Source organism: Giraffa tippelskirchi, chromosome 6 (genome assembly GCF_054371585.1).
Source record: "Giraffa tippelskirchi isolate mGirTip1 chromosome 6, T2T-mGirTip1v1.2.pri, whole genome shotgun sequence".
NCBI lineage: Eukaryota > Metazoa > Chordata > Mammalia > Artiodactyla > Giraffidae > Giraffa > Giraffa tippelskirchi.
In genome coordinates, this window is record NC_137280.1 from 44,946,222 (window position 1) to 44,969,239 (window position 23,018).

Genomic DNA, 23,018 nt, shown 5'->3' on the forward strand with positions numbered 1-23,018 from the left:
AAGATCCCACATGCTTTGGGGCAACTAAGCCTATGTGCCTCAGCTCAAGAAAAGCCCACTGCCACAATGGAGACCAATCACAGTCAAAAATCTTTTAAAAATTGTCAAATACAGACATTCCATCTATCCACTCCCCACACTTCAAAATTAGAGTACCATAAAAAGACATTGATGATCATGTCACTAAAAGTAACTGCATAACAAATAATGTGGTATGCTCCATTAGAATTGATGAAAGAATTAAGTTTTATAGTCTGGCAAATTTTTCTTCTGTCATTTGCTTCCCAACTTTAAGGTGCCTGAGTCTCAGTTGGGCAGACATAATATTCCAAGTGCAAAAATAAATAAGGAAGACATATTTTCTGTGTACAGAGTACTGCCCTCTTGGAGATATTGCAGAAGGTTGTAGGTGGGAGGCAGTTTGACACAATAGTACCTTTGTTTTTTTTTTAATTTTAATTTTTTTTTTTAAATGCTTGGGTTTAATTTGGCTTTGGATGAATAACCATAATTAATTTTAATTTTAATTTTTTAAATTAGTTTATTTATCTATTTTTTAACTTTACAATATTGTATTTGTTTTGCCATACATTGACATGAATCCACCATGGGTGTACATGTTTTCCCCTTCCAGAACCCCCCTCCCACCTCCTACCCTATCCCATCCCTCCGGATCATCCCAGTGCACCAGCCCCGAGCACCCTGTATCATGCATCGAAACTGGACTGGCGATTCATTTCACATATGATAATTTACACGCTTCAGTGCCATTCTCCCATATCCTCCCACCCTTGCCCTCTCCCATAGAGTCCGTAATACTGTTCTATTTATCTGTGTCTCTTTTGATGTCTCGCATATAGGGTTATCTTTACCGATTAACTGGTGTTTATTGGAAGGACTGATGTTGAAGCTGAAACTCCAATACTTTGGCAACCTCATGCGAAGAGTTGACTCATTGGAAAAGACCCTGATGCTGGGAAGGATTGGGGGCGGGAGGAAAAGGGGACGACAGAGGATGAGATGGTGGATGGCATCACCGACTCGATGGACATGGGTTTGGGTGAACTCCGGGAGTTGGTGATGGACAGAAAGGCCTGGCGTGCTGCAATTCATGGGGTCGCAAAGAGTCGGACACAACTGAGCGACAGAACTGACTGAACTGAAATACCATATATATGTGTTAGTATACTGCATTGGTGTTTTACTTTCTGGCTTACTTCACTCTGTATAATAGGCTCCAGTTTCATCCACACAATAGTACCTTTGAAAACTTAAAATAATATCTTTTGACTATAGAGGATTTTATTTTCCTATGAATGGATTTGATTTTGCTAGACAGTCTCTGCTTGCAGGAGTTTTCCAAATCTAAATGCTCTGGATTTTTTCCCTCTGTTTCAAAATGATATTCAAGGGCCTAGTGTGTAAACATGATATTGAATCTACCTACTACCTAACCCTAGGGCTCCAACATATTAATCCAATTCCCTTACCAAAGGAAACAATTCAAACCTAATTAACATTGGTGTTTGACGGAAAAATGAATTTTTTTCTCAGCTGAATTAAAAAACATCTTGTTAGCAGCCTATTTAACAGTGTATTAATAAAGTTCTTAAGAGTCATTTATTTTTAATCTTTCAGTTCAGTTCAGTTCAGTCGCTCAGTTGCGTCCAACTCTTTGCGACCCCATGAATCTCAGCATGCCAGGCCTCCCTGTCCATCACCAACTCCCAGAGTTTACCCAAACTCATCTCCATCGAGTCGGTGATGCCATCCAACCATCTCATCCTCTGTCGTCCTCTTCTCCTCCTGCCCCCAATTCTTCCCAGCATCAGGGTCTTTTCCAATGAGTCAACTCTTCGCATGAGGTGGCCAAAGTATTGGAGTTTCAGCTTCAACATCAGCCCTTCCAATGAACACCCAGGGCTGATCTCCTTTAGGATAGACTGGTTGGATCTCCTTGTAGTCCAAGGGACTCTCAAGAGTCTTCTCTAACACCAAGGTTCAAAAGCATCAGTTCTTCAGTGCTCAGCTATCTTCAAAGTCCAACTCTCACATCCATACATGACCACTGGAAAAATCATAGCCTTGACTAGACAGACCTTTGTTGGCAAAGCAATGTATTAAAAAGTATTAAAAATAGCTTTTTAATATGCTATCTAGGTTGGTCATAACTTTCCTTCCAAGGAGTAAGCGTCTTTTAATTTCATGGCTGCAATCACCATCAGCAGTGATTTTGGAGCCCCCCAAAATAAAGTCTGACACTGTTTCCACTGTTTTCCCATCAATTTCCCATGAAGTGATGCGACCAGATGCCATGATCTTAGTTTTCTGAATGTTGAGATTTAAGTCAACTTTTTCACTCTCCTCTCTCACTTTCATCAAGAGGCTCTTTAGTTCTTCACTTTCTGCCATAAGGGTGGTGTCATCTGCATATCTGAGGTTATTGATATTTCTCCCAGCAATCTGGATTCCAGCTTGTGCTTCCTCCAGCCCAGCGTTTCTCATGATGTACTCTGCATATGAGTTAAATAAGCAGGGCAACAATATACAGTATTGATGTACTCCTTTCCCTATTTGGAACCAGTCTGTTGTTCCATGTCCAGTTCTAACTGTTGCTTCCTGACCTGCATACAGGTTTCTCAAGAGTCAGGTCAGGTGGTCTGGTATTCCCATCTCTTTCAAAATTTTCCACAGTTTATTGTGATCCACACAGTCAAAGGCTTTGGAATAGTCAATAAAGTAGAAATAGATGTTTTTCTGGAACTCTCTTGCTTTTTCGATGATCCAGTGGATGTTGGCAATTTAATCTCTGGTTCCTCTGCCTTTTCTAAAACCAGCTTGAACATCTGGAAGTTCACAGTTCACATATTGCTGAAGCCTGGCTTGGAGAATTTTGAGCATTACTTAACTAGCGTGTGAGATGAGTGCAATTGTGTGGTAGTTTGAGCATTCTTTGGCATTGCCTTTCTTTGCGATTGGAATGAAAACGGACCTATTCCAGTCTTGTGGCCACTGCTGAGTTTTCCAAATTTGCTGGCATATCAAGTGCAGCACTTTCACAGCATCATCTTTCAGGATTTGAAATAGCTCAATTGGAATTCCATCACCTCCACTAGCTTTGTTCATAGTGATGCTTCCTAAGGCCCACTTGACTTCACATTCCAGGATGTCTGGCTCTAGGTGAGTGATCACACCATCGTGATTATCTGGGTCGTGAAGATCTTTTTTGCACAGTTCTTCTGTGTATTCTTGCCACCTCTTCTTAATATCTTCTGCTTCTGTTAGGTCCATACCATTTTTGTCCTTTATCGAGCCCATCTTTGCATGAAATGTTCCCTTGGTGTCTTTAAATTTCTTGAAGAGATCTCTAGTCTTTCCCATTCTGTTGTTTTCCTCTATTTCTTTGCATTGATCGCTGAGGACGGCTTTCTTATCTCTCTTTGCTATTCTTTGGAACTCTGCATTCAAATGGGAATATCTTTCCTTTTTGCCTTCGCTTTTAGCCTCTCTTCTTTTCACAGCTATTTTTAAGGCCTCCTCAGACAGCCATTTTCCTTTTTTGCATTTCTTTTCCATGGGGATGGTCTTGATCCCTGTCTCCTGTACAATGTCATGAACCTCCATCCATAATTCGTCAGGCACTCTGTCTATCAGATCGAGTCCCTTAAATCTATTTCTCACTTCCACTATATAATCATAAGGGATTTGATTTAGGTCATACCTGAATGGTTTAGTGGTTTCCCCTACTTTCGTCCATTTAAGTCTGAATTTGGCAATAAGGAGTTCATGATCTGAGCCACAGTCAGCTCCCGGTCTTGTTTTCGCTTACTGTATAGAGTTTCTCCATCTTTGGCTCCAAAGAATATAATCAATCTGATTTCGGTGTTGACCATCTGGTGATGTCCATGTATAGAGGCTTCTCTTGTGTTGTTGGAAAAGGGTATTTGCTATGGCCAGTGCATTCTCTTGGCAAAACTCTATTAGCCTTTGCCCTGCTTCATTCTGTACTCCAAGGCCAAATTTGCCTGTTACTCCAGGTGTTTTTTGAGTTCCTACTTTTGCATTCCAGTCCCCTATAATGAAAAGGACATCTTTTTGGGGTGTTAGTTCTAAAAGGTCTTGTAGGTCTTCATAGAACTGTTCAATTTTAGCTTCTTCAGCATTACTGGTTGGGGCATAGGCTTGGGTTACCATGATATTGAATGGTTTGCCTTGGAAACGAACAGAGATCATTCTGTCATTTTTGAGATTGCATCCAAGTACTGCAGTTCAGAGTCTTTTATTGACCATGATGGCTACGCCATTTCTTCTAAGGGATTCCTAACCACAGTAGTAGATATAATGGTCATCTGAGTTAAATTCACCCATTCCAGTCCATCTTAGTTCGCTGATTGCTAGAATGTTGACGTTCACTCTTGCCATCTCCTGTTTGACCACTTCCAGTTTGCCTTGATTCATGGACCTTACAGTCCAGGTTACTATGCAATATTGCTCTTTATAGCATTGGACCTTGCTTCTATCACAAGTCACATCCACAACTAAGTATTGTTTTTGCTTTGGCTCCATCCCGTCATTCTTTCTGGAGTTATTTCTCCACTGATCTTCAGTAGCATATTGGGCACCAGGGTAATTTTTCAATTTAGTTACTTTTTTATTTGCGAAGAGAAATTTGACTTTGTTGTCTCTGTTTAGTGAAAGAATCTTGCTAATTAAAGCAGTCGGTTTCCTTAAAATTTTTAAATATTAAATGGTTTTATTCATTTTTTTAGGAAACAAGAGTCCTACTTTTGAGACAGTAAAAATTAAACTTATCAGCATCTCCTTTAAAGCATTATTTGAAAAGTATAGCATGAATCTGTATAAAATATTACTTTTTTGTGGGAAAAATTTTTTAATTGATGTATAGTTGATTTACAAAATTGTATTAGTTTCTGATGTACATCAAAGTGATTCAATTATACACACATGTATTATTTTTTATCATGATTTATTATAGGATATTAAATATAATTTCCTGTGCTATACAGTAGTGAACACTACAGTACAGTAGTGCTTTCTATATAGCATTATTTATCTATTTTATGTATAGTAATATAGCTGCTAGTCCTAAACTCCTAATTTATCCCAACCCTTCTTTTAAGGTTATTATTATATACTTTGGAGTCAGAGATTCAAATCCCGGCCCCAGGAACTTTCAAGTTGAGTGACATAGGGAAAGTTACTTAAATTCTCATGGTCCCATTTTTCCTGTGTATAAAATAAGAAAAATAGCATCTATCTCATCAGCTTGTTGAGAGAATACATGTATGCCATTGGCATAAAAAGTACCTCTCTAGTGATACTCTCATGATATTGTTATTATTAATACTGTCTTACATAAGCAGAAAATTAATAAGGAACAGCATAAAATCCAGAAAGTCAAAACTCAAAACAATCTCTTCAAACTAAACTGAACATACACTAGACATAGTAGTTTGTTTGCTTTTTTTCCTTATAAAATATCTGGAATCGTCACAGATGAATAAATGTTTCACATTTAAATTTCTTATTATATTTGTCATTATATTCTTGTGAATTTCTAGAGAACACTTGAAAAAAATGTATCACATATCTTGGACAGAGAAACAAGTGTGGCTTCACAATTGGCTGGGTAATGTTTTAATAAGAAAATATTTAAGAATATATACCTGTTCTTCTGTTTATTTATATACCTATTTATGTCTAGCCTCATTCTAAAAATAATGTGAGGTAGTTATTAGAAGATTAAAATTTGGCTAGTTAAACTTAATAACCAATCGAAATAGAAATTAGATGTTGCTCCAAAAAATTCTATAAGGAAAATATATTACACATGGAAACATGAAGAGTTTTAATTTACTTAGGATAAAATATGTTGAATTACTCTATGGAAAAACAAAACTTAAAATCTGAAGAAAACGTCTTACCAAAGTTCTCTTAGCTTTGTAGCTGTAAAGATTAATTTGGAATAAGACAGTTTTTCTGGGTACCAAGGAAATTCAGCAAAATACCTCCCTATAAAGTACACAATAGCAAAGATCCTCAGATAAGTGAGATGGCAATATGATAAATGTTTCTGAAAAACAAGCTTTCCTTACCAGATGAATAAAAACAGATCTAACAAGAACGCAAACTTAGTTGTATATTTAGTGAAGATTTGTGTCATCTTTAACTGTACCAAATGGTACTATTTTTTAAAAAACAAACAACCAACAAGGATTAAGGATCTTATTTGCCTTAAAAATGCTTGTGAGATTCTAGGCATATCCATCTAATGTACAGCCAGGCTTTGTACTCGAGTGTTCCAAATGTGGATTCAACCAACCATGGTTGGAAAATATTGGAAAAAAAATTCCAGAAAGTTCTGAGGAGCAAAATCTGAATTTGCCACATTACATTGTATTTGTATTGTGCTTATGGGACTTCCCTGGTTGTCCAGTGGTTAAGACTCACACTTTTGGCATGGTTCCATTCTTGATGGGGGAAGTGAGATCCCACATGCCACACAGTGCTGCCAAAAATAGTTTAAAAAAATTACACTTATGACTATATACGTATCATTTACATTGTATCAGAAGTAATCTAGAGATAATTTAAAGTATAAAGGAGGATGGGCTAGGCTATATGCAAATGCTAGCCATTTTATATAAGGGACTTGAGCATCCTCAGATTCTGGTGACTATACGGGGTCCTGGAACCAATTCTTCATGGATACAGAGAAATAACTATATGTGCTTTTGCAGAAGATGCTGTTGGAAGTTCTGCGGAATGCCAAGATGAAAAAAAAAAATCTATTTTAGAGTTGTAGGAAACAACAAAATAGGAACAATCAGTATGGTAAGTTATCTTCCCAGAAAGAGAAGTCATCTGTAGTTACCACATGAAGAATTAATTGTTTAGCTTTGTATTTAAAAAGATTCTCCTCACAAATTATTCTGCTAATATTAACAGCTATATGTAGGACAGTAATTGACTGAAAGTATTAAGATGTGAAATTCACAAAGGAAGTCAGAGTCAGACTTAATATTATTTATTGTACGTATATGCACGTGTGTGTGTGTGTGTGTGTGACAGCTGCCTGTAACTGGTTTAGTTTTGTAGCACTTACCATACTGATTGCTCCTATTTTGTTGTTTCCAACAACTCTAGAATAGATTTTTTTTCCTCATCACTAACCTAGTAGTGGTTGGGAAATTAAAGTCATTTAAACTGTTTATGAATAACTTTAATATGCCAAGCCCTATTAAGACCATTTTCACATTGTCCTAACCAAGCCTAATCCACTGGTTTCTCAACTGTCTTCCACCGTCAAGTCAACTGGTAAACATCCTCCATAACCTATCTCTCCAGCCCTGAAGATGTGCAGTGCACATTAAAATATTAAATGCTTTTATAAATATTTACTTCAAAAACTTGTTTAGCTTGGGGTTTCCCAAGCTTAATAAAGAAACAGCTTTCAAAGAATAGCTATTAAAGTATTATTGGACTTGGAGCTTTTGTGGAATAGAATCCAGATACTCTTGGCAAAGAAAATCAGTGCAAAAACAGCTATGCTGCAAAGTCAAATGTAAATGACCTTTGGCTAACATGTCTTTCTGTCATATGGGCACTCCCGCCCTTCAATGGTTGCAGTTAATCAAATTTAAAGAAGCTCATTTCAGGAGAAATAGCACTGTAGCTTCAGACCAAAGAGGAGGTATCTGTATTACAGGAGGCTGGTAGAACCCTACCAAAGGAAAGTTCTTTGAGGGATTTTGTAAAGGACAGAGAATGTCTATCCAGAAGGTGGTTTGCTATGCTTGCCTGGAGAATTCCATGAACAGAGAAGCCTGGCAGGCTACAGTCCACAGGCTACAGTCCAAAGAGTCAGATTCTGAAGCAACTTAGCACATTCTTGCTCTTGAGGGAACAATTGAGAGTTCAAATGGACAGTTTGGAGAAGGAGAGGGGCACTATTACTATTTGCACAGACCCAGGACTGCCCAATGCAAGCGTAGCCTCACTCCTCTCTGTACATAGAAGGACCACCACTTTCCTGGTCCCCTCAGGCAATTAAAAGGTTCAAGAGTGCTCCTGTTTTTTAGTTCCATCAGTGTATTAATGAAAGAAAAGTCAAAGAATAAACTATGAAAGAACATTTACAAGTGCATGCCTCTTCTCAGTTCACTAAAATTTGTGGTTTCCACAGAGATTTCTTTGATACAGTGACAACATTTTAGACGAAGAATGTGAATGTGGCATGAGAACAGGGAAGTGAAAAGATGAACAACTAATGGAATAATAAAACAGAAGTTTTTTTTTTTTTTAAAAAACTAATGGATGTATAGTTGATTTTCAGTGTTGTACTGATTTCTGCTCTACACCAGAGTGATTCAGTTATACACATAGACAACTGAGCGACCAAGCACATACATTCTTTTAAAATATTCTTTTCCATGATGGTTTATCCCAGGATATTGAATAAGAGTTCCTTGTGCTATACAGTAGGACTTTGTTGTTTATCCATTCTATAAATAACAGTTTGCATATGCTAATCCCAAACTTCCAGTCTATTCCCCTCACACCGCCCCCATTCCTCCTTGGCAACCGCAAGTCTGTTCTCTACGTCTGTGATTCTGTTTCTGTTTCATAGATAAGTTCATTTGTGAAAAAGAGAAGTTTTAAAGTTGATTTAAAAATGGAAAACAGCGCCAGGAGCCAAAGCTCCTGGGAGCTCCTAAATTAAAGGATGACTTGGGTTTTCTACATGTGCTATCACAATATGGCAGAAAATCTGCAAACTGGGAAACCCAGAAACTAGGCTTGAATTCTATTAGTTGCATTGCTTATGCAAATCACTTCTTCAAGTCTCTCTCTTCTTCTCTATGAAATAGAACCTTGATACCCCATAGGGTTGTTGTGAGGACTCAATAAGGCAATGTAGGTGGAAATGCATTGTGGATCACATAGGTGCAATATCAGTACTTGCAGTTTAATCTAACATTTTACACTAAGTAATGACATGACCACCTCTGAGGATTCCCTAGAGGTCCTTCTAGATTATTTTTATAAGCCAAGCAAGGAGGTTGAGAGTAAGTATTCCACCAAGTTCCCATTTCTGTTCCTGGTTATCACCAGAGAGGAACTTTTTTAAGGTTTTCTGTGCCTAGGGATTTGAAGCAATCTCTAAAAAATAAGCTATAACAGGGATACCAAACAAAGAATTGTTCCTGGGGCAGACCACTAGACTGGCAAATAGGTTGTGTGGACAGAAGAGCCACAGTCTAGATGGTGAACATAGTATTTTCACTCCATATGAGAGCTCCATTCAGAGGACTCAGTGTGATCCTGTTAGAAGACACTCTACTCCCCATGACATTAATGGCTCAATTCCTTGCCAAAATTCTGTGGCTCCTTGTGCAGAGTAAACCAGAGATTGTCTTCAATGTCTGTCTTAAATAGCTTGAAAAAGCCACATGAAAGAAAATACAAAGCAGGATTTAATATTTGAGTTTAAATTAACTGGTTTTAAACATGTTGGCTTTTTCTGTAACATATGTGTCTAATGAACAGAGCCTCCCCTACACCACAGCTTCCCTGCTTTCCATTCCACCCACATCCTCCTCACCAAGACAAAGATGCTTTGCCTTGACCTCATTTATTTTTATCATTTTCCACTTTTGCAATTTTCCAGATCCTGGCAGATATTCTATAGCTCATATTTGTCATTTTCCTGTTTGATGTGCATTTCAATCCAGAATGAGAGTCAGTGTGATGAGTGAGGATGAAGACTTATTTCCTATAACTTCTTTTTATGACTTTGGAAGGAAGGAACTGAGTTATAGTGGTTGTAGCATGGGATCAAAAATAAAGAGTATGAGAGAGTCATTTTGGTTTGAGATACAGGTAAATACTGGGCTTCCCTGGTGGCTTAGAGGTAAAGAATCTGTCTGCAATGCTGGAGACCCAGGTTTGATATCTGGGTCAGATCCCCTCGAGAAGGGCATGGCAAACCACTCCGGTATTCTTACCTGGAGAATCCCATGGACAGAGGAGACTGAGGCTACAGTCCTTAGGGTCCCAAATTGTTGGACACGACTGAGCACACATGCATTGGTAAATACTATGACTTCCAAAGTGTAATTTTTAAAAAAAATTTCAGCGTTACCAAATGTGCAAATTCTGTACCATAAGCTATTTGCAGTTGCTGTCTGTAAATACCCTAGAGCTAGTTTTCCCAAAATGTTAGCAAAATCTCTTCTTTGCCTCAGTTTTAGTTTCTACCAGCCTCTGGTACTATTGTTCTCAGATCCCCACAAAGAAAAAATTTTTTGTTTTGCAAAGACCTTAGGATTACTTTTGTAATAAAAGAAGACCATAGAAAGGAAATCTCAAAGTAATTAAATTCTACTGATAAAATGTGAGACATTGTGGAACTGGGATTCTGTAAAAAACTGGATTACTTCAATCACATCACATCACATGGGTAAACATTTATTCTCACTGCGTGTAGTTTAGGTGTTTCAAGTTCCACACCAAAAGCGTGTAGCATAGCATTTATGTTTAAGTTGTTGACATTGTCTAATGCTGGGAAATGTACCTGGTCTCAAGTCTAGGGTTAGGGATTTAAAAATGAATGAGGCATAGTCTCTGTCTTCCAAGGATCAAAATCTAATTAAATAGTAACATGGGACGATAAACATGGGTTAAATGATTGCCATAGAAACTATATTTTAGAGAGGGTGATGCAAGAAACATTTAGTGACAGTCCAGCTTGTGTTACATTCTGCAGCATGTCTTCTTGCAAAACACCCAAAACTACAAGGTACATATGATATATATGTACCGTCCTTAATTCTTACTTCAGGTACTTAAGACTCAAGGAGGTTCAATTTTCAGTTCCCGTGTTATAGCACACTCATGAATGTCTTGGGCTTCCCTTGTGGCTCAGCTGGTAAAGAATCCACCTGCAATGCAGGAGACCTGGGTTTGATCCCTGGGTTGGGAAGATACCCTGGAGAAGGGAAAGGCTACCCACTCCAGTATTTTGGCCTAGAGAATTCCATGGACTGTATAGTCCATGGGGTCACAAAGAGTCAGACATGACTAAGTGACTTTCACTTTCAAGAATGACTTAGGTTCATATAAGAAAATCCATAGTCCTTGGACAAAAAAATGTTGGGCTTTCAGAAAACTTTTGAAGAAAATAAAAATACTGCTTACTGCCTTCAAAATTTTTAATCTGGTTCCAGACAGCAGAGGGCTTCCCCGGGAGCTCAGCTGTTAAAGAATCCACCTGCAATGTCAGAGACCCTGGTTTGATTCCTGGATTAGAAAGATCCCCTGGAGAAGAAATAGGCTACCCACTTCAGTGTTCTTGGGCTTCCCTCGTGTCTCAGATGGTAAAGAATCTGCCTGCAATGTGGGAGACCTGGGTTCGATCCCTGGATTGGGAAAATCCCCTGGAGGAGGGCATGGCAACCCACTCCAGTATTCTTGCTTGGAGAATCCGCATGGACAGAAGAGCCTGGTGGGCTACAGTCCATGGGGTCACAAAGAATTGGACACGACTGAGCGACTAAGCACAGCACAGACAGCAGAATGTTATCCGTGTAAATGCTTAAATAACTGCATTGATAGTCAATAACTGTGCTTACTTTTTGTAAGCTTGCTTTAAAAATTCAAATCCAAAATTTTAACTCATATTCCCATACTACTTGATAAGGATTAACTTGTCCTTTTGCATAGCAAGTATAATATTGAATGTGATAATACTGAATCGCAATTTTCGCAAATAACATAATTAATTAGTAATGTCCAAATACTTAAAGTTATAAGTCAAGTTGTTAAGCTGTTAAGTATATTCTTCCTTTCTACCTTGACAAATAGGATTTAACATAACAAAATAAACTTTGTGTGATGTTACATTATTAATATGAAATTTGGAAAAATACACTTATTTTGTCATATTATAAATGATGCCATTTATTCTTGACTAAATATTCTATTGATAGGCTAGTGGTTTCTGGCTAAGTGATCAAATAAAAAGAAACACAATTCATAAAGTATTAAAATTTAATCCACAATTTATTTTTTGAGCAAAATCACTGATTTATTTTATTTTTTGCTCCACCTACGAAATTCCTTTATGCAAGAATCCATTACATTTAAGTTATCAGAGAGGAAGACTTTGAGAAACTAATTAACTTGTCCTTTTTCTTTCCTAAAAGTTTCTGCCTCTCAAATCTTGCCCGCACTCTAAAGTCAAGGTCTATCTCTGATGCCATCAGAAACCCAACACAGAAAACTTCATGGCATTTGGACACAGTCATCTTTTGTTTAGCAGACAGAGGGCAAGAGATATGGAGATAACCTGGCTGTATTAACCCTGAGATAACCCTGTCACAAGAGGGTATGGTCAGAGGCACAGCCACTGTGGGCTGGAGCCAGCACATATGATTTGAGAGAATCCATTCACGGCATCTTTCCCAGTTCTGAAATCGGTGACATCACATTGGGAGTCTGAAACCCGCCGTGGTTGGAGAATTTACACCTTGGGGATCAGCACATACTACAAATCAGGACGGTGAGCTGGCTCTTAAACATCTTACAGAACTGGTTATGGTTGCTCTGAATATTGGTTTGTGAGTGACAGAGATGTGCATGTGCCCATTAATAAACTTATTTTGTGCCTAAGTTTGTGATATACAGGGTCCTCTAAAATACTCCTATTTCTGTCATTTGGGTCTAAGGGCAGCTCTGATTTCCCTAGGTTGTTCTTTTTGAAGCTGACGTTTTCTAAACCAAAAATAATTTCGAGAGATCTTGACTTTTTTCTCCTCAAAGGAGATTACATTTTACCTGTTTGATACTCACCTTGTAGCTAAATGAAGTTATAAAGTATTGAGTTGGGCACCACATTGTGAAATAAGTATCTCTTTTCTTAGTCTAAATTGACATAATGCTCTCAATCTGTTTCTTCTTTTTCATGGTTACTAGAGCAAATTTTATCTTACAAGCATTGATCTAGTTAAGAAAATGAAATATTTCTGGATAAAAATACCTAAGGAAGTTGTGTACATATGTGCATGTGTATGTCTGTTACTAAAGTGACATTAATTGTTTACCTCTTAAAGACAGATTTAAAATTGAAAAAAATCTTGATTAGTGAAAAGAAAGATATCAATAAAAAGATGGAACATTGTAGGAAAAATAGGACTTATCAGATTAATTTTGTTAAATTACACCAATGTAGTACATTAAAAAAGTGAAAAAGTTCACCATATAATTCTTGTTCTAGATAACATAAAAAAGACAAAATATCTTGGGTTGCCAGCAATTCAGCATGGTAATTAAGAAGCTGATATATAATGCAGAGAGGAATTCATTTAACTACCCAACACAAAGCAGATCTTCCAATGTAGAATTATTTCCATCTTGTTCTTTATATGATAAGTATGCTTAGACCAGAGCCCTGTCAACCCTTATAACAAACTCAACTATTCATGCATTTCCCTCCAAGGCAAAAAGATTAGTCATTCATACTTGGGCTTTATGAAAATGCTATCATGAAAATACCCTGCCATCTGTTGACTATCAAAGCCAGGTACTGTATCTTTTCCTCTTAGAATGAATTCAGCTTGGTGGATTAAATATGTTTAATATATTGTAGGGTTTACATTTATAAATTAATTTAATTTCAGAATGCTTTTCTGTGCATATTTTTGTTTACAAAAACAAGCTTGGATAAAATTGTGCTTTATATTTAAAAATTGGATATGAAGTGAGCATTTTCTCAGTTTGAATTGGGGATTTGTTTTCATAGTTGAGCTGGAAGTTATTGCTGTTCTATGAGAAGCAGGGCAACCTAGGAGAAATACAGATGCTAAGAAACATACCAGAATGTGCATTTGTTCCTTGCTTTCTGGTGTAGAAGAATGCAAGAGACTATTTAGCTATAAACTTAATAATGCCTATTTACCTAAGCTTTTTTTCCAATGCATATTTATTCAGGCTTCCGTCTATGGGTTCAATTTTTGCTGGGAATTTCTTGGGCTAGAGACCAGGGACTTCAGGAGGACTTTCCATGGGCAGCATAGCATTGAGTTCCCATCAGAGCTCCCCAGATGGCACCCCTTTCACTCTCTTGCACTCATGCTCACTCAGTTGTGTCCTACACTTTGCAACTTATTTACATAAACGACTACTTTTCTGAACCTTTCCTCACAACCTTCTATTTCCCTGACTCTATTCATGAGCTATCTTTACACTGCATAGATATTATTATGATGGCAACTTTCCCTTGCATAATAATAATCACAGTGATAGTGATTATTATTATTTCACTAATTTTTACTTTTTTCCTAATAGACTTCAGGATTCTTGAAACCACAATCTATGTAGTAGTTATCTTTGTATTTCTCTTCTCTAACCTAGTGCAGAGTATAGATAAGGTGATCAGTGAATGTTGTTGAAATCTTAAGTAAAGGCATTTGTCTTATTAAGGTGGTGAATGAGACTACTTTCTATTACCTGGCAATTTTCAAGATGGGTTAAATTCGCATGATTGCAAAGGCACATAAGTAGAAAGAAATCACTCTGAATTAGTTGATGATAAATATTCTTATATTAAAAATACCATTCAGAAGCCTAGCTGATTGAAAAATAGTAGTTTCACTGTTATAAATAAACCAACATTTTGTACTGCATTTACTATTGGTGACTCCTGTCTACAGAAACAATGACTACAGAAAACATCAATTTTGTAAAAACTACAAAAAGAGAATTGGAAAATCAAGGAAGAGTGGACAAAAATCTAAAATCCCACACTCCACATGGGATACTTTTAATTCAGAAGTTATCTAAGAGGGACTACATTTACATTTCTATAGATGTTAATGTGTTCCTATGCTCAGAAGTAACAGATTTGTGCATATGATGGCCTTTGTCTTCTCAGGTTAAGTTCTGTACTCTGCTTTGGTTTGCTTTCCTGCTCTTTCAAAAGGAAGACTGCTCTCAGCAGGAGAATTTGATGCTGAGAAGCCAACAACACTAACTTGTCTTTCAGTGGAGTCCTATTCCATTAAAAATAAACCAGGGATTCATCCTTGTTGCAGTTCTCCACATGGGCCGTAGACCACAGGTCCAACCATACTCATCTTTAGTTTTAGTGAGACGGTGTTGTTGTAACTTATGGAAAGATTCAGAAAATTCTTTCTTCCCTGCTAAGTTTATTCTAACTGAATAAATCAACTTTTCATGTCATTAAACATCACTGTCTTGTGACAGATGAGAAACCAGAAATCTAAAACCATTTAATAACTGACTCAAGATTGTCGAGATGGAACTAATGTCAGTGCTGTCTCTACTACACCAAGTTGACTGGATCGTGTAAACTTTTATCTCCCTTTAAACACTGAGATCTTTTGAATTGTGATGCTGGAGAAGACTCTGAAGAGCCCCTTGGATTGCAAGGAGAACAAATCAATTCTAAATGAAATCAACCCTGAATATTCATTGGAAGGATTAATGCTGAAGCTGAGGCTCCAATACTGTGACCACCTGATGTGAAGAGCTGACTCATTGGAAAAGATGCTGATGCTGGGAAAGATTGAAGGCAGGAGGAGAAGGGGGTGACAGAAGATGAGATGAATTTGAGCAAGCTCTGGGAGATAACGAAGGACAGGGAAGCCTGGCATGCTGCAGTCCATGGGGTCGCAAAGAGCTGGACACAAATTAGCACCTGAACAGCAACGAACATCAAAACCAAAAACAATGTCATTGGTGGCATCTTGTTTCCAGTGTCCCTTGACGGTTGGTGTACGTCTTGGGGCTGAATCCATTTCCGAGGGGAGAGTAACAAAGCAGACTTTGGTGGTTTCTCCCAGTTTGGAAAATAAGTGAGATGTGAGAACTCTTCACCTAGATGAGGACACAGCCAGCCCACGACTGGCGGGGAAGCTTGAATCTGGATGGTGGAGGACCCTGGTCTTGCTCTTGCAGCATTGAAGTCCGTTCAGCGCCACAGCGCAGAACCACCACTTAAAGGAACACACTGCCAGAAATGTCAGGCCCATGAATGCATTACAAAGGCTAAAAGTGGAAAATGTGCTTTTCCTATTGACTTGCTTGTATAAATAGCTTAGAGATGTTTTCCAAGTGCAAATCCCTAACACTTAAAAATTTCACTTCACCCAGTGGGAAGAAAATACTCATTAAAGAACCACAAACCTCAGCTTCTTGGCAGGAATTTTCAGCTCATTACGTGATAATTAATACTAATCTATATGCTAAAAAAGTTAAAAAAAAAACCCAAACCTTTTTCCTTTGTTCCAATTTTTCTACTGCTGCACTGCCAGAAAAGTTAAAACAGAATCCTTCATTTTTTTTTAAAAGAAATTATATTGCAAATGAAAGTTTTCAGACTTTGGCTGAAGAGATCTTTACCTTTTTAGATTCCTGATGATAAAAGGTTGTTTTTTAAAATACTAACATTGCTGTAGGACATTGCTACAACTCTAGGCACCACAACCAGTAGAAATCATGCAACTACTAGCAGGAATCTGAAAGCTCTTTAAACCCACTTTTCAGATATGGCTTTATCTGGATTAGATAACTCACTCACGTGATCTTACTAAGCTTATATTTCATATCTGTCTTATATTCCAGATAAACATGGCTCATTATAGAACTTGAAAGCATGGTCTCTGATTATTATTCCAAACTAAACCATACAGAGTAAAATGAGAGACACATAGCTGGCTTCTTAAAAGTGTGAAATACAAAATGTTTTTGCCTGCGTTCCTGCCCTTATATTTTTTGAAAAAAATGTAATAACTTGGAAGAGAGGAGAGAAGGGATATATTTTTCATGTGATCTCAGGAAATAATACTTGGTGGTGACTATGGCAATGACTAAGAAAGTAAACAAAATATAATGATAAGAGGACTGGTTGGGAAGGAAATAAGCATTAAGAATATACTATAAATAAGGTGCTAGATGTGGGCATTGCATTTACTGTGAATTTGAATTATGTAAATTTGAAATGCCATGATATACATATTAAATTTCCAATTTATGCAAAGTTGAAATGATGCAAATTCTCCCAAATTAAAAATTCTTTCAAATATTGTATTCTTATTAAAGTTAAGGGTTGGGCAAATGTATTTATGCTGTTGACACCTTGTCTGGAAATAAAAATATCTGTCATCCTTTGTTAAGATTACTTTGGTTATTATGCCAGTTTTGATTTGTGCTCTTCAGAAATCTTTTTCATGGATTATGACGGCCATCCACTGAGTTTAGGGGATGCTAACTTGAACACACATCAGTCAATGCCGCTGAAGTTCTCCCTGTACAGTGAGAAAGGCAGAGAAATATACAGATGAATGAAATAACATGAGATATGGAATGACTGAGGCACACACAATATGTTTCCAAAGTCCAGAGAAAAGACACTTGACCCAACTTTAAAGGCAGGGAAGACATTCTAAAGCAACTGTCACCTGAGTTGATTCCTGTACAAAAGTGCAATTTCTCCTGGAGAATAGTTAACTGGATGTTGAGTGGACTGTATGAGGAAAAGCAAATTCAGATGGCGAGAACAGTATATGTAAAGGTATGCAGACAAAGAAACACTGTGGTTAGTCCAGAACACAATAAGCGATGAGTCTGGAGAGGTAATTGGCAGCTGTATTATCCAGGGCTATGCTAAGGAATGTAGACAAAATACTCACTTCATGGGCTTAGAGTATGACACAGCCCAATTTCTATTTTATAGGAATCATTCTGAAAGCAATATGCAAGATGATTGACAGGATGCTGAGCAAGGGCAATGTAAGATATGATGAAGGACAAAACTAAGCCCGTAGAGACAAGAAAGAAAAAAATGATTAAGCTGAGTGACCTCTATACAAAAAATGAATAAGTTTTGGCAATTGATTAGTTTGAGGATGGGATAGAAACTCTTGGGGATGAATATAACTGTATGGAGATATGGATGTATATACATGGATAGAATAAACAGAACTTAGAGACCAGCTGGATATGGGTGCTGGGGAGGAGGAAAAAGGGAAAGGTTATCCTACCCAGCAAATTTGGGGCTGGAATAGTGCGCAGTAAGCGCTTCCCTGGTGGCTCAGAAGGTAAAAAATCCTCCTGCAATGCAGGAGACCTGAGTTTGATCCCTGGGTTGAGAAGATCCACTAGAAAAGGGAATGGCTACTCACTCTAGTATTCTTGCCTGGAGAATCCCATGGACAGAGGAGCCTGGTGGGCTACAGTCTATGGGGTTGCAAAGAGTCAGACATGACTGAGTGACTAAGCATGAGCACAAGTGTGCAGTAAAGGATTGATTCAGTGGATCTGAACTGTTCAAACTCGGTATATTCCAAACAAAAGTTTGGCTCTTGTTCACCTCCTGGGAGATAACCTCTAAACCCTTGGAATATCTTGACTGTTAAGAGTGTCTTTGTTTACCTGAGGCCTTGGGCCATGCTAGGTATTGTAAGATGACAACTTGATCTATGGTGGGAACATTGGGGCATGTAGGATCAGTTTGAGCTCTGGAAGGAATGGACATTAAGTAACTAAGATCAGCCATGTGGGTGATCAGCATGCCTATGTGACCAATCTCCTACAAACACCCTGGACAGGCAGGCTTGGATGCCTCCCTGGAGGATAATATTTTGTGTGTGTTGTCACACAGCATCACCAAGAGAATTAAGTGCTGTCTGGAAGAATTCCCGGTAAAGAACAACAGGAAGCTCATTGCCTGGTCTCTCTCGGTCTCTGATCTGTGTCTTTTACCTCTGAGGATTTTAATCCATATCCTTTCACTACCATAAACTATAACAGTAAAAGTAACTAACAGCTTTTCCAAGTTCTATGAGTCATTCTAGAGAACTGTTGAAGCTGAGGGTAGTTTTGCGGACATCTGAAAGCAAGTAACCAATTGAATAAATAATGGCATGACTTAAAGAGCTAAGGAATACATGAGGAGAAAGAGATTTGAAAATATAAATCCAGTTTTGAATATGTTGAGTTAAAGTGCTTGGATTAAAGTGCTTGTTGAGTTAAAGACTGTATCCATGAAATTAAAAGACGCTTGCTCCTTGGAAGAAAAGCTATGACCAACCTAGACAGCATGTTAAAAAGCAGACACATTACTTTACCAACAAAGGTCCATCTAGTCAAAGCTATGGTTTTTCCAGCCGTCTTGTATGGATGTGAGGGTTAGACTATAAAGAAAGCTGAGCACCTAAGAATTGATGCTTTTGAACTGTGGTGTTGGAGAGGATTCTTGAGAGTCCCTTGGACTGCAAGGAGATCCAACCAGTCCATCCTAAAGGAAATCAGTCCTGAATATTCACTGAAAGGACTGATGCTGAAGCTGAAACTCCAATACTTTGGCCACCTGATGTGAAGAACTGACTCATTTGAAAAGACCCTGATGCTGGGAAAGATTGAAGGCGGGATGAGAAAGGGACGACAGAGGATGAGATGGTTGGATGGCATCACCAACTCAAAGGACTTGAGTTTGAGTAAACTCGGGGAGTTGGTGATGGACAAGGAAGCCTGGAATGCTGCAGTCCATGGGGTCACAAAGAGTTGGACGCGAATGAGCAAGTAAACTGAACTGAACTGAAAGTGCTTGGGGAATATAGAGGTGGAAATGTCCAGTAATAATCATGTATAAATATGGGTAGAGGAGAGAGGACTAAGTCAGAGCTAGGAACCTGGGAACCATAGCTAGAGGTGCTATTTAAATCCACGGTTAAGGACAAGATTACTCTGGGAATTTCTTTTTTTAAAGGGAGTTAAAAGAAAAATTTTGGGAAACTCTGACCTTTAAGGGAAAGAGAAGACACCGTCTAAGAACCAGAAAGAAACTAAGAAATCAGTGGTATCTCAAAAGCCAACAGTAAAGAATATTCCAAGCAGAAGATTTCTCTTTTTGATATAACAATATCAAAAGTCACAGAAAGACCAAGTAATACCAGGAGTGAAGAGCATCACCTAGATTTTATTTTATTATGTTGTATTTTTAAGTATTCTTTTTAAGATATTCTTCTCCATTATGGTTTATCTCAGCAGATTAGATATAGTTCCCTGTGCTGTACTGTGGGACTTTGTCATTTATCCATTCTAAATGCAATAGTTTGCATCTACCAACCCTGAACTCCCAGTCCATTCGTCTCCTTCCGCTCTTTGCTTTGGTGACAACAATTCTGTTGCCTATGTCTGTGAGTCTGTTTCTGTTTTATAGATAGCTTCATTTGTGCCATATTTTAGATTCCATGTATAAGTGATATCATATGATGTTAGTCTTTTTCTTTTTGACTTACTTCACTTAGTATGATAATCTCTACTTGTGTCCATGTTGCTGCAAATGGGATTATCGTGGCCGAGTAGTATTCCATTATATTTTAAAATGGTGACATTGATACTGTACTTTACACTTGACAGATGAAGAAACAGATGCTCAAAAATCATATGGTGATTTGGCAAAAGTCACATGGAGGGTAGCTTAGAATTTAGATCTGTGTGACAGGCTATACTGTTCCTACTAAACCCCACTACTGGCCAGTCTCACGAGAGGCAGATATCACTCTAGACCAGATCTGAGTCTCACTTATTCTTCCAGAGTCACTTCTTTCTGCATGAAGCATTCTCTAACCATGCCAACCCTCTCTGCTCCCTCTGTCACCTTCACTTCCAGTATTAGACACACTCCTGCACATCTCCTTAGGATGGAGGCTTGGTGTCTCCCACGGTGAGATTGTAAGTTGTCAAAGGCAGAGAATTACATTTCAAAGTATAGCTATACAAAGCTTTGAGTTATGGCATAAGATCTAACTTCCTATTCTCGTGATGTTGCTCCAGATATAAAAAGATGAATCGCACCCCAGGGGATGTATATTCTGTAAAAGAAACAAGAATCAGTCTGCACAGGTTTTATCATGCATTCAACCCATAGATCAGGGTAACATTTTATTTTTTCCCTCATTGCAGATGTGAGTAGGAATGTATAGCTAGACAACAAAACTGGTAAGGAAGTGAACAAGGAGTGAAGGCTCCACTTGCTTCCTCTGGAGGAGGGAGTGGAGCCTAAGGGGTGGTAAGGGGTTTATAGGAGATTAGCCTGAAGGAAGTTCATAGGACAATCAAGGTAGACAGTAGACAAAATAATATATTAAAAATTTAAAAGATGGCGATAAAATTATAAAGATTCTCTGTGAGATAAATAGAAAAATTTGTTCCTGGGAAATAAGTTATTTTCCTTTGTTAATGTTGTTTGTTGTTGGAAACCCTGAGTGTTTGTAGTTTGAGCTGGTGAAGTCCCTCTCATCCATAATGAAGGCACTTGTTCAGAAGTGGTTTCTAGGACTGAAAATATTCCCTGTTCTTGCTGGCCCATACTTCCTCATTTCTCTAAGCTGAGTTTTAAAGTTCTGAATGCATCCAGAGAAAATGGTGAAGTGTGTTACTCTCAATATATTTTTATTGTTGTTCAGTCGCTTTGAGACCCCATGAACTGCAATGCACCAGGCTTCCCTGTCCATCTCCTGGAGTTTGCTCAAACTCATGTCCATTGAGTCAGTGATGCCATCCACCATCTCATCTTCTGTCGCCCCCTTCTCCCTCCTGCCTTCTATCTTTCCCAGGATCAGGGTCTTTTCCAATGAGTTGGCTTTTCGCATTAGGTGGTCAAAATATTGGGGCTTCAGGTTCAGCATCAGTCCTTCCAATAAATATTTAGGGTTGATTTCTTTAGGATTGACTGGTTTGATCTCTTCGCTGGCAAGACTAAATATCAGTCATTACTGGGATACTTACCCAGCAGTCAAAGTCAAGTGAAGGTTTCAACCATCTTAAGTAATGCAGAATGTTAATGGAAGTTCTCTTAATTTGCAAGACTCCTCTCACTACCCCTTCCCCTTAATGGCCTTTGAGAGGCAGTATACTGGGCTGGTTTGGAGACCAAAGGTCCTGGAGGCAGTCTGCTTGGATTTGAATTCCAACTCCATTTCTTGAAAATAGTTTTAATGGGTTGAGTGGTGACCACCAAAAGGATTCAGATCAATCAGTTCAGTTCAATCACTCAGTCGTGTCCAACTCTTTGTGACCCCATGGATTGCAGCATGCCAGGCTTCCCTGTCCATCACCAACTCCCCGAGTTTACTCAAACTCAAGTCCTTTGAGTTGGTGATGCCATCCAACCATCTCATGCTCTGTCATCCCTTTCTCGTCCCGCCTTCAATCTTTCCCAGCATCAGGGTCTTTTCAAATGAGTCAGTTCTTCACATCAGGTGGCCAAAGTATTGGAGTTTCAGCTTCAGCATCAGTCCTTCCAGTGAATATTCAGGACTGATTTCCTTTAGGATGGACTGGTTGGATCTCCTTGCAGTCCAAGGGACTCTCAAGAGTCCACTTGTCCTCTCTCAAGAGTCCACAGTACCCAGTGGGGTAACTGGGCAAGTCAGTTACCTTCTCTGTGTCATTTTATTCCTCATGTATATTATAAAGATAATATTAGTGCTCACCCGATAGGGTAATGAGGATAAATAAGTCAGTCGACTGCTTAGAATAATACTGCAGCATAGTAAGACCTGGTAAACATTTGGTCTTGTGTTATTAGTCCACGCTGATCACCACTGATAAGTTCATTTTCCAAGGTTATGTGGACTCTTGAGGGCCTGAGTGTCTGCTTCTGCTATGCAAAGCTTAAGCAAAAGGTGGTTTGTGGATGAAAGGCCCTGACACCCTGCACCCACCTTCCCTAGGTGCTCCCTGCAGCCTGCCTGTCTGAGTAGGTGGGGGTCTCTTCTGACAAGACACAACCGCAGGCAGCAAGTTAGAGTTACAAAGCTGACATCTTGTTCCCTTATCCACTGTAAAATCATAGCGCTCGTCTTTCTTTCCTGGGGCAAAAATATTAACATTCATCAGTTTTTCTTACTAACTCACTATGAAAAACATTTTAAAGTAACACATTAACCAGTCCCCTATAAAACTTGGTG

The 23,018-nt window shown here is 38.4% G+C and overlaps 1 long non-coding RNA gene across 1 annotated transcript in view; it reads left to right on the forward strand.

The window, feature by feature from the left end:
- LOC145509667 (uncharacterized) overlaps positions 1–17,886 on the forward strand; it is a 28,348-nt gene extending 10,462 nt beyond the window's left edge. Inside the window, exons 5-8 of the long non-coding RNA XR_014056289.1 lie at positions 12,228–12,583; positions 13,520–13,603; positions 14,954–17,614; positions 17,777–17,886. This is a non-coding gene — a long non-coding RNA (uncharacterized LOC145509667). The remainder of the gene's footprint in view (positions 1–12,227; positions 12,584–13,519; positions 13,604–14,953; positions 17,615–17,776) is intronic.
- Positions 17,887–23,018: the final 5,132 nt, after the last annotated feature.